General features: G+C 42.9%; 1 protein-coding gene across 11 annotated transcripts in view; it reads left to right on the forward strand.

Moving 5' to 3' along the window:
• Positions 1 to 4845: 4845 nt before the first annotated feature.
• rbm47 (RNA binding motif protein 47) overlaps positions 4846 to 17108 on the forward strand; it is a 32623-nt gene continuing 20360 nt past the window's right edge. For 3 of the 11 annotated variants that reach the window (XM_019261724.2, XM_027282980.1, XM_010736165.3), the window contains exons 1-2: positions 4850 to 5058; positions 6721 to 6895. The gene's annotated coding sequence lies outside the window, so the exon portion shown is untranslated. Of the gene's footprint in view, positions 5059 to 5824; positions 6096 to 6472; positions 6896 to 17108 lie in introns of those variants that run through there. The other 8 variants (XM_027282981.1, XM_027282982.1, XM_010736164.3 and 5 more) reach the window with 7 other exon arrangements.

Raw genomic sequence — 17108 nt, forward strand, 5'->3', positions numbered from 1 at the left:
TCAATAAAGGACTAATCTTTACGGGAAGCTGTACAGTGCTGGAAGGAGTTTCTTCTCTTCTTTTTTAATCAGTTTACTTACAGAGTGACACAGAGTGTTATCCAATCACACCTTTCCTTTATACATACATGTTTATGTGTTGTAATAACTTTGTGACCTTGTGTGTGTGTGTGTGTGTGTGATTTATGGGCATTAATATACTCTGAAAGTGTGCACCATGTTTGGGATTTGCTCCCATTCGGACAAAACAACATTACTGATGTTGGGCAATAAGTTCTGGCCCAAAGTCGGGGTGTTTCAGTTCATCCCTAAGGTGCAGGCCAGTCATGTTGGAAAAAAAAAAACTGTTTCTTTACGGGCATGGAAACAAACTGTTGCCACAAAGTTGGAAACACAATATTGTCTAAAATATGACTGTATAGGTGTCCTGGTGGCCAAAGTTAACTTACACCCTTAAAAATAAAAGTTCAAGTTAGAAACTAAAGTGGTTCTTCGTGGTGATGTCATTTGGGAATGTGGGAACATGGCACTTTCCATATAGAGCAGATCTAGAGTGTACTTTTTCTAATATTATTTAGAGAAACCAAACAAGTCCCACCATGAGCAAACACTTGGCACTAGAGAAACCAAACAAGTCCCACCATGAGCAAACACTTGGCACCAGTGGCAAGGCAAAATTGTTTAGTTTTAAGTTTTAAGAGGCAGAAAACTCAAGCAGAACCCGGATCATGGCGAAGAGACAATTATATTTCTATCCTAAGTGAATCAATAAACTCTTAAAGAAAGGAAGAACACAATGGAAGTGCAAACTATTCCTACTCCATCCATCCATCCGTCGTTCCATCCATTCATATCCAATACGTGCTCATGTTCGGGGCTGGAGCTGGTCCCATTGGGTTACGTGCTGCCAGATCATCACGGGGCTGACACACAGAGACAAACAACCATTTACGCTCACATTCACAACTAGAGTCACCAATGAACTGGAGGAAACCCAGGCAGATACGGGGAAAACGCGTAAACTCCACACAGAAATGGCCCAGGAACCTTCTTGCTACTTTCCTACTCTGTGTATGTTAATGTACATTAGTGAGTTATTGAAGTCTTGATCTGTTAAAACATGCTCGTTGGTACGTTATGAATTATTTTGGACGCGTTGTGGAAAAAGTCACATTTTCAGATGTAACATTCTTTTATTTGTTGGGTAACCACTGTCAACACTGTCCTGCGAGTCTATTCTCGGAAGATTAAAAGGAAGTTTGGAAGACCGGACTTCCTCCTGGGATCTTTTTGTGAACATACATATAAAAATATACATGCCTGTGAATAATGCCTGTTTAGATTTCAAGCATAGCTGAGGACCTCCTGGTTGTCTTTCTTACTTGTTGTCATGAACCAGAGATTTCTTTAAAATCACACAAAAAAAAAATCAAAAAGAGGCCAGGACTAGTCAGGGGAGTGTCCACATACTTTTGGTCACGTAGTGTATTTATTATGGTAGGTTTAGTGGCGCTCATCCGGGTTGGGTTTGATCTCTCTCACTCACCAAGACCCAATTATAATCTATTAGACACACACACATACACAGACACACACCCTAACACAGTCTTTAACCATTGTGGCCGAGCGGAGAATGACGCTTTTGTGTCAAATACAAGGTCAGAACTTCGCCGCTACATCACGGCCAAATTTGCAAGTAATCTTATTATTTGTGTAACATGAGCGAGAGACACAGAGAGAAAGCAATACACAGAGAGAGAGAGAGAGATGGCACGGAGTCGAGCAGATTAAAACCAAGATCGCTTGATATGGTTTAACATCATAAATCCAGTTCCAGTTCACCTGCAGATACAATAGTAACGTGATCCAACTTTTCCTCCTTTCTCAGTTTTCCTCGCGGTGTGTGTGTGATGGCTTGATTGTGCCCACTTGTTGCAGGTGAATAGATACACTTCCCCCGTCCCTTTGTGTGTCTTTGTCAGACGGTTTTTTGGAGTACCAGCAGATTTTTTTTTTTTTTTAACCTGGGAATCTCTGTTCTTTGTGTCTCAGGTCTCTCTGTCTTTTGTGTAGCAACCAGGGCAGGGTCTGAGCTGCTTATTGTGGGAAGAGTTTGCTTTTGTTTACACCCTGTGAAAAGGCTGCATGTGCAGGTCTCAAAGTCTCCGTGTGTGTGTATGTAAACTAACAAGTCACGGAGCCATAATTAAAAGATAACTCTAGTTTATTACAAATTGGGGCTTTTTTTTTTTTTTTTTTGTAAATTAGTTTTGGCAATCATCATTTCTGTAACTTTCAAAGGAACAATTAAATATTTCCTCTTACACTGTTATGAAGAGATAGATGAGAAGACTGATTACATTCTTTTATTTGTCTGGTAAACTAAAACTGGAAACTACAGCCAACACCTGGGGACATGGTTAGCTGAAAACGAAGACTGGAAACACGGGAAAACACCTTGTTGTGCCAAAGGTCTGAAAGTCTCCTCTTATTTTTCTTCCTGGTGGTCCAAACCTCCTGTGGTGCAAACACTAATACTCCCCTCACAGCTCACAGTCCAGACAACCCGGCTAACAAACGGAGCTAACAGCAGCTACATCTGGCAGCAGTACAGGAAAGTCAGAAAGCCATCAGAGAGAAAACCAGAAAACATTTCCTCCAAAAAACATGATCCAGTTTCACCAAAATCTGTGAAATAGTGCCGTGAAGCGTTACGTACTCCTCACGGGTCGTAACCAGAGCCCAAAGTTACACAGTGTGAGAACAGATGCACGAATGACAGAGACACCATTGAGTTATTTTATGGTATAAATGTTACACAGTGCTGCCAGGCGGATTTTAGGCAGAGGCTGAGCTTGTTTACCCCGATTCCATCTGTCATTTTAACACCTGAATATGGAAAACGTAAATAAACATATTTCTTACATATTACGTACGACTTTGCACTCGCCAGAGTAATGGCTGAGATCTTGGACAGAAGACTGAGGAGGTTGCAGTTGACACACACAGTTTTCCTCTGCGATCAGCATGAGTGCCTGTTTCACCTACAAATAAAGTGGTTTAGATAAACCAGCTGTAGTGATGATGCCACGTTTCCAGACCTCTGCAGTGAGTTATCATAATCAACAGAAACAACGGCCTTAAACTGCAAATATAGTCAAGGCGTTCAGGTGTAATAAACCTGAATTATCTTCTCTATTAAAACTCTAACAGATGCGACTCGTTCGTTTTCCAACAGCAGGAAGGACAGCTCAGCATTTTTACTTCAGCATTTCCGTTTTCTACTACTTTTAATAATAAGTTATGACGCGTCATTACAAAAAATAAGATTTTGTGATAAATTCACAAGTATAAAAAGTACCAGGTGCAACATTAAAAATATGCACTTGATGTTTGAATCTGAGGCTTTTACTTGTAACGGAGAACGAATTAATTAATGAAACCTGAATCGCCTCTTTGCATGAAGAAAATTGATAAAGATGTCGAGTACAAGTTCAGACCACGTGACCTTGTCATGCTGCATGGGACGAAGGATGTGATGCCTCTTTTAGTCTTCTGCCTGGGCACGCTATACCTGAATTTAAAAGTGCCACATTCAGATCACTGCAGTTTTATATATGGGGTATATTTGGAACCTTCCTCAAGGACTAAACCAGCACCACCCTAACTTCCACCCTCCATACCGTGGACTGTGCCACCCTCCGATTCCCGAACCACGTCCCTACAGACTGAGTCAGTCACGTGAGTAATACTTCACTGCACATTTGCTTTCAGAGTTATCGTACCAACAGGTTTAACAACCCTGTCCAGTTTGTTCTTGTTTCACCACAACACTGAATACAAAAGGTCAAAAATACTGTTGTAAAACAAAGCCAGCATCATTATGCCATGTTCAATTATGTTGTAAGGTTCCTTAAAAGTTTGAGATGTTTTTCGGGCCTTTGCAAACCCGGTGTTAGCATTCCATGTGATGAAGTTTCTCCTAAAATCTGTGATAATTTCTTATTTTTTTGATATTTAAAATGAATCTCTAGACACCAGCTGCACAAGTGATTCATCTGTGTAACTTTTATTTCCACATTATTTCAGTAAAACATCTGACTGTTTGTTTTTGTTTTTTTTTAAGCTCATGTTGAAGTTATTCTACTGCCAGCCACAATTTGTGCAGATGACTGCGCTGTATAAACATGCAACAGTATCTTAAAAGAAGTCTCCACTGGTGATGGATTACCTAACTTAAGCAAGTCTCTGCAGGTGGATCCTCGTACTGTAAAGAAGAAAATTAATGAAACAAGTTGCACATGATGGAAAAACACTGCACGGACAATTGAGGTTGAATATAATTTGCTGTAAACGAGCTGGATGTATGTTTTCCTGCATGTGTCAACCGTCTGCCTGCGCGCTGTTACTCCACAACCTGAACGATGACCACACACACACACCAATAAACCACTTCACTGTTTCCACCTGTGATAATAAAGTCAGAAAAGTTATCAGTGAAACTTATTATTACAGAGATAAAACCGTGCAGCTCTCGCCTTTTATTAACGATACGTGCTTCTGTGTTTGCACACTTTCTTTCAGAGTTCTGTTAAGTAAGCATTAAAGTGAAATGTATTGAGCAACACGTCCAACGGCCCCGGCCTCCTCCCCTTGCCAGAGTTCAGCCGCTGGTGTTGAAACGTTATTTCTCTGTGTGAGCACGTCTGACTCAATCTCAGTTTCCTATACGCACGCACACACACACACACACACACACACACTCAAAAGTTCCCTACTGTGTGGGTGTGTGTGTTGGGACTTTATCTGAATGTATGCATGTGTGTTAATGTGCGTGTGTTGTTACTCTAAACAGAAATCCAGCTTCCTCACTTCTCTCTTCAGCCTGTCAGTTGGCTGACCACGGATGTTACTGCTCGCTACAGGTCTCTCTCTCTCTCTCTCTCTCTCGCTCTCTCTTTCTCGGTCTGTGTCTCCTTGACAACCCGGTGTCACAAAGACGTTGTGCCCCAACCACGCACCTGAGATCAGGGGAGGGAGGAAGTGCAAGGAATTCAGGTAGGCAAACACACACACACACACACACAATGCTGAATGAGAGGAGGAGGTCTGGAGTGTTGAAACGTCTCTGCATGATCAAACAAGTAAAAATGAAAGAGAATAAAGGGTGGAGAGAGAAGAAGAAGGAGAAGAAGTTAAACTATGAAGGGTTAGAATAAGAATCACAAGTCGAGCCAGTTTACGTGCAGTCTGTGTTTTACTTTCAGTTCAGGTTGAGAGCAGCAGGTGAGAAACTTTTCAAAGTCTCACATTTCCTCAGTTTCATCCTCACGCTGACAGCTAAACACAGGAAATCTGAGCGAGCTGTTATTACGCAAAGTTGTCATTACAGCGGGATCTGCCTACCTACGTCAACACCTAAAGACAGCGTGTCATCGTGACATCAGGAGTGTGTGTATTTGTGAATGACCATAAAAAAAAAAGAAACCACACAAAAAAACCTTGGCTTGTTGACCCATGTGTGTGTGTGTGTGTGTGTGTGTGTGTGTGTGTGTGTGTGCGATCATCAGGTAATAAGCATGCGGTGGACGTGAGCGATCATGTGGCGTGAGGTTTTTTTGAAACTAGGTGTGCAGGAAACACTTTAGAGGAATGCTGCTGTGGCTGAAGAGATTCAGGTCTGGCTGTTTGTGTGCTCACACACACACACACACACACACACACACACACACACACACGTATATACACACCGTTTGGCCAGGGCCACAGGAGGATAGCATTTCCCATCCGGAATGATAGGAGGAAGGGAGGGTGGTGGAGGGAGGTGTGTTGGGGATCTGGGCAGTCAGATTCTGGTTTGGTGAGTTTCAGGAGCAGGCGGTGTGTACACCATACACAAGATCGAAAGAGAGAGAGAGAGAGAGAGAGAGAGAGGGACGGGAAGAGAATGAAAAGAGAAGACTAAACACTTGTGAGGAAGTATTTGGAGGGTGTAGGTGACGAACGGCGTGAGCTCCAGCTCCAGCAGCTCCAGCAGCAACTTCACTCAACATCATGCAACCTTGGCTGGAGTGACGCGTCAGCTATGGTGTGCTGTAAGGAAGACAGACTGTTGATTTTGTTTGTTTTGGGTGGAGAGGGTATTCTCTGAGATCATTAGCGTGTTCGGGACTTGTTCCTTTTTTCTTTTTTTTGGTCTCCCCTCCCTCCCTCCCTCCCTCCCTCCCTCGCCTCTCTCCCCCTCTCTCTCTCCTCGCTTCTGAGGAATGTGGGGCTTATGTCAGTGAGAGTCAGGTACAGACTCACTAATTACCACTGCCATTCCTCCCTCCATCTCTCCCTCCCTCTCCCTCTCTTTCTTTCTTTCTCTCCAGCTCTTTGCCTTAACTCCACCACCTTCAGCGCTCACTCTCTCTCCTCCACTTTGGGATCCTGTGCGCTCGCCTCCCTCTCTCACCCTCCTCACCTTCCCCCACCTCTCTCTCTCTCTCTCTCTCTCTCTCTTGCCTCCTGCTGTTGCGTCTACAAACGCTGTCGTGACTGGAGCAGAGGAGAGGACAAACAGAGAGGATCTGAGTCAGAATCCAAAAAAACACCAAAAGGAGAACAGAAACTCTGACTTGTCCTCTCTCTCCTCTCATTGTGTGTGTGTGAGTGTGTGTGAGTGTGTGTGTTTTGTTCGATGTGTCTGATTGTGCTCTGGTGGACCTGTCATTGAAGACAGGAGGCGCATTGACAGCAAACCAGAGGCCCGGAGAAAAACCTTGACAGACAGCCGCGCAAAAGGAGGAGAGGAAGAGAGGAAGGGAAGATGAGAAAGTGACAAGCTGGATCGTTGCTTTTTAGAAGAACCTACAGCGGCGACACAGTGACTACACGTCCCATCATCCTACAGGTTGGCCCGGGAACTCATCATGTGTCTCTTCTTCTTCTTCTTCTTCTTCTGTCCTTTCTGGTCTTGATTCTCGTTTTAATCTTACCCGGTTCTGCTGTTAGTTATGGTGTGTTTTCTCACCTGCAAGACTACAAACACACACACACACGCATGCACACACACACACATGCACACACACACACACACACACACACACACACACACACACACAGTGGGTATCTGGAAGGACATTTCTTCAGCTGGTCCAGTGTTCACACTGACCCAGCTGACTGCTATAACCTTCACTGCAAGGTTATGGGACAGGGACTCGATGTTTATTTGTGTGAGGATGTGTGTGTGTGTGTGTGAGATCAGTTGCTGTCTTGTTGAATGTGTGTGTGTGTGTGTGTGTGTGTGTGTGTGTGTGTGTGTGTGTGTGTTTCAGAAACTGGTTGAGCAAGAAGGTGCCAGTCAGTTAGCCTTGGGTGTCCTGTTGTTGTACAAACGGGATTTAATTGGGCGAATACATGTGTGAGTGCACGTATATTACATGATTTGAGTCACTTGACACTTGGCCCAGACTCTAGTTTGCGACGTCCACGAGATTATTAGATCAAATTAAGAAAAAGTGTCACTTGCTCAACTGTAAATCTGGGCACTTTTTTGATTCATGTGTCTCTACAGATGCATTTTATCGCGACCTCTTTCACAAGATCTTAAACTTCTAGAAAAGGATCATTTCCTAAAAACTTTTACAACATCCTCAACCTCCGAAAATCTTGCCAAACACGAAATAAGTTGTGGAGCTGATGTGATAAATGAGGGAAAACACACATGTAAAATAATCTTGGAGATGCTGTAACGTGAGCGTAAAGTTTTTGTTTCCTTCACATTTCCCGTAACTCACCGAGTGTGAGGAGAACAGGAAGGTTCACCTGTGAACACACTCCTTTTTGTGTGTGTGTGTGTGTGTGTGTGCGTGTGTGTGCGTGTCCTCCATCTCAACAGGTGACCGGCTTCTTTGTGAATACTGTAAATACTTAAAGTTTAAGGCGTGTGTGTGTTGATGTGCTAGTCAGACCTGATGAAGCGATGACACACGGCTTGTTCTGAAACCGCCGCATGCAAAAACAGATAGCAGTGAAATGAGTTTATGATAGTTACTAATTCAAATGGACCCGTCTGCCTGTCTGCCTGTCTGTCCGTCAGTCGGGGTCAATGCGGATTACATAAAGAGGGTTCAAGAGGTGAACCATTTTTCAGAACGATACTTATCTCTCAACTCACTGCATCACATTCCACGATTGTAAAAAGAGACAAACAGTTGTCCAAGGCAGGAATTTATATCTAGACGTTTTTTTCTTCTCTTTCTTTCTTCTTCTTCTCTCTGGCGTGACCTTAATGGTATCATGTTTGGGTCCGCTCTGGTTTCAGGAAGACAGACAACTTCGGAGAAAAGATCTCTTTTGTTTTTTCGAATGTGACGAAGGTTACGCAGAGGAAAGCAGGAAGCCGATGGGAAGTTATTATTCAGCAAACGTCAGGTACAAGGAAGAGAAAGAGCGTTTTTACACACACACACACACACATGCGTCGTATATGGTCATGTCACATGACTGTCACATGATCATCTCATGCTCATAATGGGGAAGCAGACGATGACAAAGCCGTGTGCCTAATCCACCAAATACTGAGGCAGAAATCTAAAATGCACAGAGAGAGAGAGAGGGAGAGAGAGGGGAACCTGTTAGCACTATTGTGTTGTTTATGAAACACCTGTAACAAGATCTGATCACCCTCTCTCTCCTCCCTCACTCTCTCTTTCTGTTTGTCACAAACACACATACCTGGAAAGCACAATGGCCACATTCTTCCCCCTCAGTCGCTCTATCCCTCTCCACCTCCCCTCTCTCTCTTCAGCTCTCTCCCCTCCGAAACGCCGAACGCTGGACGGCAAGAGGGAGGTCGAAGCAGGTAAAAAATGAGGGCGGAGAGGCCTTTTTTTCTAAAAAAAAAACTCATTTTGTTGACAAATTTATGCTTTAAGAGGAGCAGAGTTGGACGGGCAGATGCTCTGGATTGTGAGGCATTTGGATTTCTTCCTCGGGCAGCAAAGATAGAAAGAATAAAACCTGAAGATCAGCAGTAAGATGGAAGGAAATTGTGACAATGTATTGCAGAAGAAATGATATTCTGGATTTTTGGAGAACAATGTAACATCAACATTGTTAAGACAGTGACAACATCTTTTCTTAAAAATCCCACAAATGAAAAGCAAGAAAAAAACTCTGTCTATCACGGGCAAACCTGTGAACCAGATAACGCATTCACACTCTGATACAAGAGCAAAACATCTTTCCAATCCATTAAAACGTCCCGACGTAAACCGATGCTGCAGCGTCCACGTTAACGTCATTAGCAGCTGCCATTGTTGTTCTCACTTCCCACGCTACTGCAAAAAACCACGCCTGCAGCTTGTGACGTAGCTGCCAATAGCTCCTCACAGGACGCTGATTCGGACACAAGTGCATAGCCTGAAGCCTGATCTCATGAGCCTAACTGCCCTGTGAGATTACCCCAAAACAACCACTGATCCAACACCTCCAACTACAGGATTATTTTGCTTTTTTAGGTCTTAGGTGTGCACCATCAACATCGTAGTTTGGGTTTGTTAATGTTAAAGAACCCCGACTTCCCCTAGACTTGTAGCTCTACAACGCTGTCACACTATTTCCTGATAAACTGACTTTTTATTTAGCATCTTTCTGATCTACCAGTCACTCAAACTTGTCACATTCATACACTCACACAGATGACAGAGGCTGCCACGCAAAGTGCCAACTGCTCATCATGAGGTGGTTCAGAGCCACGGCCGCGTCTTCTAGATTTCAAATCAAACCGTGATGTTTTTGGTTGAATTCGTCCTCTAAAACTGTTAAGTGTAACCCATGCAACAATGATTCACATCACTGATCTCTGATCTGCCACCTTTATATTGAAGGTTTGGGCGTGAAACTACGTGATGACGAGGAATGCATCCTCCTTTTAGTATGAAAAAACAGTCTCCTGGGTCAAAGTCACACGCTTTGTGGACGAAACCACCAACCCCCACCTTCTCCATTAGAGGTTTTCTGTCTGTGCAACAACGTCACACTACTTCTGCCTCATCTGCTGACAGACAACAGTCATTATTCACATGCAGCAAGACCACAGAGGGTCCTCGTTTGGTTCAATGCGAGCATAGGTCATTTTTTACAAAAAAAGATTACCAATGCTGTCGGCATTCTGGTAAGGACTATGCCTAATTTGTGCAAATACTGAGTAATATTGAGAGTTTTACCTCAGGAATTTTGTTGCAACATTTCTTTTCATAATTTATATCAGCATCACCCTGGTTTCCTAGAAATTACGTTTCTATAAAACTAATTTGCAGCAACAGCAAATATGTTTTGATGGAAACACGAGCTGCCTCGACTGTTTTTGTTGTCAACATGACGGCAACCTGACAAGTCCAAGAAAAAAAAAAGATTTAAATCAAACTTATGCACTAAATGTTTTTTCTATATTCACTTGAAGCAACTGAAGCGTTACTAAACATTCTTACGGTTATGTTTAGACTCTTGTGGTCTTAGTTTAACACTAAAAAAAGCTCAAAAATAGCTTGAAGCATGCAGCATTTCTTTACTTTATTAACCTAAACAAGCCGTCCTGTGCTCTTAACACACATTAACCCACTCAACCACGCACCTAAATGTGCCATAAACGGGAACAGATATCACTGTTTTATTGTACTTTCTTGGAGACAGACCTCCCTGTAAAGCTGTTGTCATAGGGATTATATTTTCAGTTGCTCATGGCGATTATCCGGAGTAACAGCGAGAGGATTAAATGTCACTTTTTAATCACTGCATCCACCACAAACAGACCAAACCAAGCCTCCAATATATTCCAGTCTGAGTGCATTCGACCCCCGAAACGTGATGTTTTCGTAACGACGGCGAAGCCGAGATCAGATATTGCGCAACCGTGTCTCTCTTCTGAGAACGTGGTGGGACCGGCGGACGCTGTTGAGTGTGTAAACAGGTGACATCCACTCACTGTGAAGGCTGGATCAACACTCCTCCGCCTCCTCCTCCTCCTCCTCCTCGTCCTCCCCTCTTCCCCCCTACACCCCCGCCTTCTGCAGTTCAACCTTTGACCCCTGCGTAACCCCTCCACCTCCTCCCTGTCCGGTGACACCGCTGAACCCTCCATCCTCCCTCCTCCCATCCTGCTCGCCTCCCTCCTTCCCTCCTCTGTCCTGCAACCTGCTCGTACTCTAATGCTGTTATTATGCTTCATTTCACTGCTAGTTTTCTTCCGCCTCCTCCTCCACCTCCTCCTCGTCTTTCAGCTGGACGGGGTTTGCGTTTGTTACTCCGATGGGAAGCATTACTGATTGCTTCAGTTGTTCCCTTCCCTTCCCTTCCCTTCGTGCAATGATTGAGGACGAAATCCTGCAACATTTCTGCACGGAAACAAGACATTTCCCCTGAAATCTCTTTAAGAGGAGCTCTCTTTATGACCAGTGTGGGCAGGAGCAACAAGTACAGCAGCTAATAAACACTTTAATGCACATTTGGGCACGCTGGCATTGTTTTAAAACAGACTCCAAAAAAATGTGAACCTGTCCTTTAGCGCAGAGCATCCAGTTGCCTGTTCTCAAACAGGCTCTTCTCTGCATACCTGTTGCTACACACAATGGGCTAGTTGTCTGGACAGCAGGCCAAGAGGCAAGGTGTGTGTGTGTGTGTGTGTGTGTGTGTGTGTGTGTGTGTGCATGCGTGCAATGGGTGATTTGATTCTGGCAGGGAAGTCGAGCAAATGCAAGCGGTGTTGAGGGGTGTGTGGAAGTGAGTTTAGGTTCGGGAGGGGGGGACAGAAACTACCGGTGCTACACTGCATCCCGTGATGAAGTTCCAACGCCAAACACACACATGAACATGGACACACACACACACACACACACATGCACCTACTCTGCCCACCTCCACCCCTTCACCACCAACCAACCACCCCCCCGTCCTGGCAGAATGGAATGTTCCTCGGGCCGAGACTGACTCTGTGAACCCATTCACAAAACTGACACAAGTGGCCAAACTACGGCCACACACACGCACACACACACACACACGCACACACACACACACAATCAGGCTCATCCCTCTCTCTTTCTCCTCGTCTGTCCTTCACACGCCTCCTTCCTCCTCCTTTTGTTTCCCGTCATTCGGCAGGTGAACAGGTTCGATTGATTTCACAGCATTTTAGTTTTTTTTTTCCTTCTCGTCTTCTCGTCATGAAACTCCTGTTTCGGTGTGAAGGTGTGAGTGAAACTGTTTAGCAGTTTAGCTATTGTGTGCTGAAGGATCTGTATTTAAGAGGAGGGGGAGGGGGGGCGTTAGCTGAAGTTGGCCGACACTGAATTCCTCCAGCTTTTCATTCAGCCTCTTATCTGCCTGTTTTACTTTTCCCTTCTCACTTTCCTGGATGGTGTGTACGTGTATAGGTGTGTGTGTGTGTGTGTGTTGTCAGAGAACAATTCATCTCTCCAGGAAATGAGGTTGAAAATCGCAGGTGTAAGATCGCCAGAAGTTGATGAAGGTGATGTTCCAATTAGTCAATAATCTTTTGATCCTTGAGATGCGTTGCTTAATCCTGTTTGATTGCAGACAAACGCTGTCATTACATCTGACACATAGGCCTCTTTAAATGATCGTTGTAGGCTGTTGTGACCGCGGGGATTTGAGATTTGGGGAAACTAGATCGTGGTCGAGACAAACGCGGTCATGTTTGCTGCACTTAATGAAGGTGGAGTGTGAGACGCAGTGATCCACACTAATTGGGACACATGCTCCTGAGAAGTGATGGAAGTAGGTTGTGTGAAGAATAAAAGAAAAGTGAGAAGCGAGAGAGGAGCATCTCTGGTTTCCTTTCGAACCTGCAGCCTCAACACGCTGCAACGATATTTCATTTAAAGGTTTAATGGAAATTTAAAAGGGTTTTGACGTTAAGGAGAAGTGAATGGCTGAAGATGTGGAGGAGGGATGTCGTTTTCCTAAAGGAAAAAGGAGAGTCGGCATGTCGGGAGATTCTCACAGGCTCCCAGACGACCTAGAATAAGACGTGGAAGGGATGATGGAAGAGAGGATGAATGGATGAGGTGGGAAAGTGAATGAATAAAAGGAAGGCGGGACGGAGGGTGGCTTTAGAAAACTGAGACAGGGCCAGAAGAGTAGGACAGGTATAAGCAGCTTTACAGGTGATTTGAGGTGTGGCCATGCTCCCGTACCAAAGAAATAAAAACAACAAGACTTCAAATCATTTTCAAGCTACACTGACTGACGTAATCAGGTGGATCTCACGTATTATTCTCTCACACTATGCACCTTTGTGCTCTGACCTGTCACCTGCAGGAAGCATGTAACACACAACCAGCTATTCTGACGGACTAGTAAGTCATACTAGCTGGCGCTTGCTTGATGTTTGGCTCTTGGCAAAGTTGTTGACTCACTAGTACAATTTGTACGCAGAGTAAGCAGGTAAGATATGCCACAGGATCTTTGTTTTCACTTCCAAATATGTGATTTACACGTTATGGCCAAAAATCTGAATTTAACATTCGATTTGTTTACGACCTGTCAGACTGTCTGATCTGTTGTCTTTAAAACTTACTAGAACAAGATGCAAACTGTCTACTGCACGCTGGTTACACTCCATCACATGATAGTTAGTGTTGTTTTCCAGTGTTGGAAGAGAGGACAGTCACCCGTGTTGACGCTGCAATGATTACTGGCCAGATAATCAGCGGCTTCAGTGTGGTTATAAGTCATGAGGATGACTCTGTTTCTTCTTCTATTGTGCTTTAGTCCTTTCTTCATCTCTCTCTCTCTCTCTCTCTCTCTCTCTCTCCTTCCTTGTCTCTTTGACCTTGGCAGTGATTGTAGCACCTAAACACACAATGCTCCTGCCCTGTCATTGGCTAGTGACAAGCCACATGACTGGAGTGTCAGCTGATCCAATTGTAGGCAAAAGGGGAAACTTCTTTCATCAGGATGGAAGGAAGAAAAAAAAATGCAGGACTTTAAAGTCAGATCCTGTGTGTGTGTGTGTGTGTGTGTGTGTGTGTGTGTGTGTGTGTGTGTGTGTGTCTCTTTTTGTGCTGAGTCATTACTGTTAATCATAAGTGGGACGCCGGGATTGGTTGACGGCCGTTGCAGGATGTGAGGTGACCCTTTGAATGAGGAAGTGTTACAACAGCACAGAGGCAGACTGTTGGCACGAGTGTAGTCTTACTGTCGGGGGATCTTTCATGCAGAACGTTTTTAAACTGAGCATTGTTCAACACACACACACACACATGCACACACACACATGCACTGTGTGTGACATGCGGGTTGTGTGTTTAAGTGTGCGACACCCTGTCGTGTTTGCTCCCTCTGTCGGGACGTCGATGAGAGGGTCAGCTGCAGAAGATTGTTTGAACCAGTTTTGGAGTTTTTAAATTTCAGCTTTAAACTCTGTGAAGTTGTTAAAAAATATGTTATTGATTGATTTTTTAAAAATCGGAGCATGGCCCTTCTAATTAAAATTAAATCTCAGTCCAGTTCAGTTTTGATTTTAAGTTTTTTAAGTCACGTTTGCTGATTTGGTTTCAATTTTTTAATCGTGGAAATGAAAGAGCTCGTTCATTTCAACATCGATATTGTTCCCGTAATTTCACGTCGTATTAGTTGTCCTTTTTGTTTCACTATCAGTATTTCTTTGATTTTTCCATTTCTAGTAGCGCAACAGAAGAAGAAGAAGTAAGGGCGTGTTGAGACAGACAAAAAAAATAGAATTTAAAATGTTCAAAATGTTAAACTGTTGTTGTTTATCGGTCAAAAAAGTGGAGCAGGGCTTCACTAATTATATTTCTTGATTTATTTCCATTAATTCTGAATGTTTAATTTGAATCCAGCTCAGTTTTAGTTGACTTTTTCACGTTAAGTCACATTATCAGATTTTAGTTTCAATTTTGATTTTGTGGAAACGAAAGCACTGTTCATTCATTCTTTTCATTAACCTGGCAACATTACAAACTTCATTAGCTTTCATTATTATTGTTTATGTAATTATATCATGTCATAAAAGTGCAACCGAAGTTTAGGTTTGTTGAGACACACAGGCAGATATATAGTGTTTATAATATATATATATATAAAGTGTTTCTATGTTTATGTTTCCATTAACAGTTAGCAAAGACTTTAAGTTTATGTCATCTCTCACATTGTTTTATTCAGCGTTTCTGCAAACATCATATCGAAGTGATGACACAATGTTTAAATCGCTGCTTAAATTTGTCTTTTTACTGCCGCATGAAGCATAACTGTCATATCGGTAATGCATTTCATCGACTACATTAAAGCTGAGGCTGAAAGTTTGACACAGATCCTAATCGTTTCTTAAACAGAGTTATCAGTTTGAAAGGTTGCTGAGTGGAAACTGACACACAAAACAACGAGTTGCGTGTTTATGTGCTCGAGAGGGCGGAGCGTAGATCCTGATATGAATATAGAAACCTTTGAGGAATAAATGTTTTATTACGATATTTATAGCAGTATCACCATTTTCCGGACATAAATATCTTAAATAACAAATATTGTGTGAAGTCAAATATACTTGAAATTGTGTCAGTAAAACACATAGTGTAATCTCTTTTGATTATCGACCATCATGCACAGCCGTATCATATTTCTATACGTGAGTTTGTGTCTGTTACTCTGCAGACAGCAGACACAAAGGAAGCAGACTCTTCTTCAGACTTCCCTCATCCGTCTCGGTGACCGTTGTAAAGCTGTTTGTGTGCAGCTTCGTATCAGACCCGTCAGGCGGGTTCCCACATGTCTCTATGACCATCTTCTCACCGCTGTCCTCAGCGCATGACTTGCGACTTTATCACAGAAGCACGGTTTGGTAACACTTTATATTCCAGGATTTACAGTGTTGCATGAGTCAAATACCAAAAGAAAATACTTACATGTCCTTACTGTTTAGTAAACAAGTGAGAACAAGAGAATAATGACCGGGTCTTTTAAATAAATGTGGGTGGATCAAACATAGCTAAGCATAATTCCTTCTTCTAAGAACACATTTTTCACTTAATTTAACATCATGAAACAACAATTTAAAGCCCAAAGATAATCAAAATATTTTCAGTTTTTCTTTGATGGATGTCAGATTTTTAGAGCAATCTTCCCTGAGCAAATGGTAAAATAATTTGTTTTCTATGGGACTTTATCTGTCACAATAAGGAACAACACTTACAAATCCAAAGAACAGGCTAAATCAACTATGTAATCTGCTGCTGTTATGTCGTCGTCCTTCAGATTAGTGCCTATTTTCTTCAGGCTTAATTCCCCTGAGCCATGGTGAGACCCATGTCATGATTTTAGGGATGTGTATTATAACCTCTCCGTCTAAAAAGATCACTGTAACCTCAGTTTTGGTGTCACGACTGTGAAATTCCACAAAGTTTCTGCAGATTATCATATGTGTCCAGTGTAGTCGGACCTTCCTCTAAGATACCCGTTTTTTACTCCCTTGTTCCCCGTCGTATTGTTTTCTTCCACTGAATCTACATATAAATACCAGCAGGAACTTTATTTGGAAGATGATTCATGCAACAAAATTACTCATATAAATCGTGGACTGCATGATAAAGTTCAGGTTATTGTCCTCCCTTCCCGTTTGCACCCTAAGCTATGTCAGGGCGTGTTAACAGATAATGAATGACGACATAGCAAAACACCGTTCTGTAATCATGTAATCATGTTTTACTGTAAACGAATATACACTTAAAACATCCCGATAGCTGCTTGCAGGCATTTTTCCACTTGTTTTGTTTTTTAAGGAGGTTTTTCCTCATTGTTTTTTTTTTCAGGGAACTGATGCGATCTTGGAGATTGGACTACACAAAGATAGCTCTCCTTACTTGGCTTGATACGTGTGTGCGTGAGAGAGTGTGTTTGTGTAATATATTGTGCCTGTAATAAAGTCATCTTGGTCTGTGTATCGTGCTCTTTTAAAATAGGTTTATGACTGCGTACGGCCTTAAACTCCAACCTTGTTACACCCTGTTGAGGAGAGAATAGATTTCTCCATCTGTAAACTTTGAACTGGCTATCTACATAGACTGTGTGTGTGTGTGTGTGTGTGT

This window comes from Larimichthys crocea, chromosome X (genome assembly GCF_000972845.2).
Source record: "Larimichthys crocea isolate SSNF chromosome X, L_crocea_2.0, whole genome shotgun sequence".
In the NCBI taxonomy this organism is placed as follows: domain Eukaryota; kingdom Metazoa; phylum Chordata; class Actinopteri; family Sciaenidae; genus Larimichthys; species Larimichthys crocea.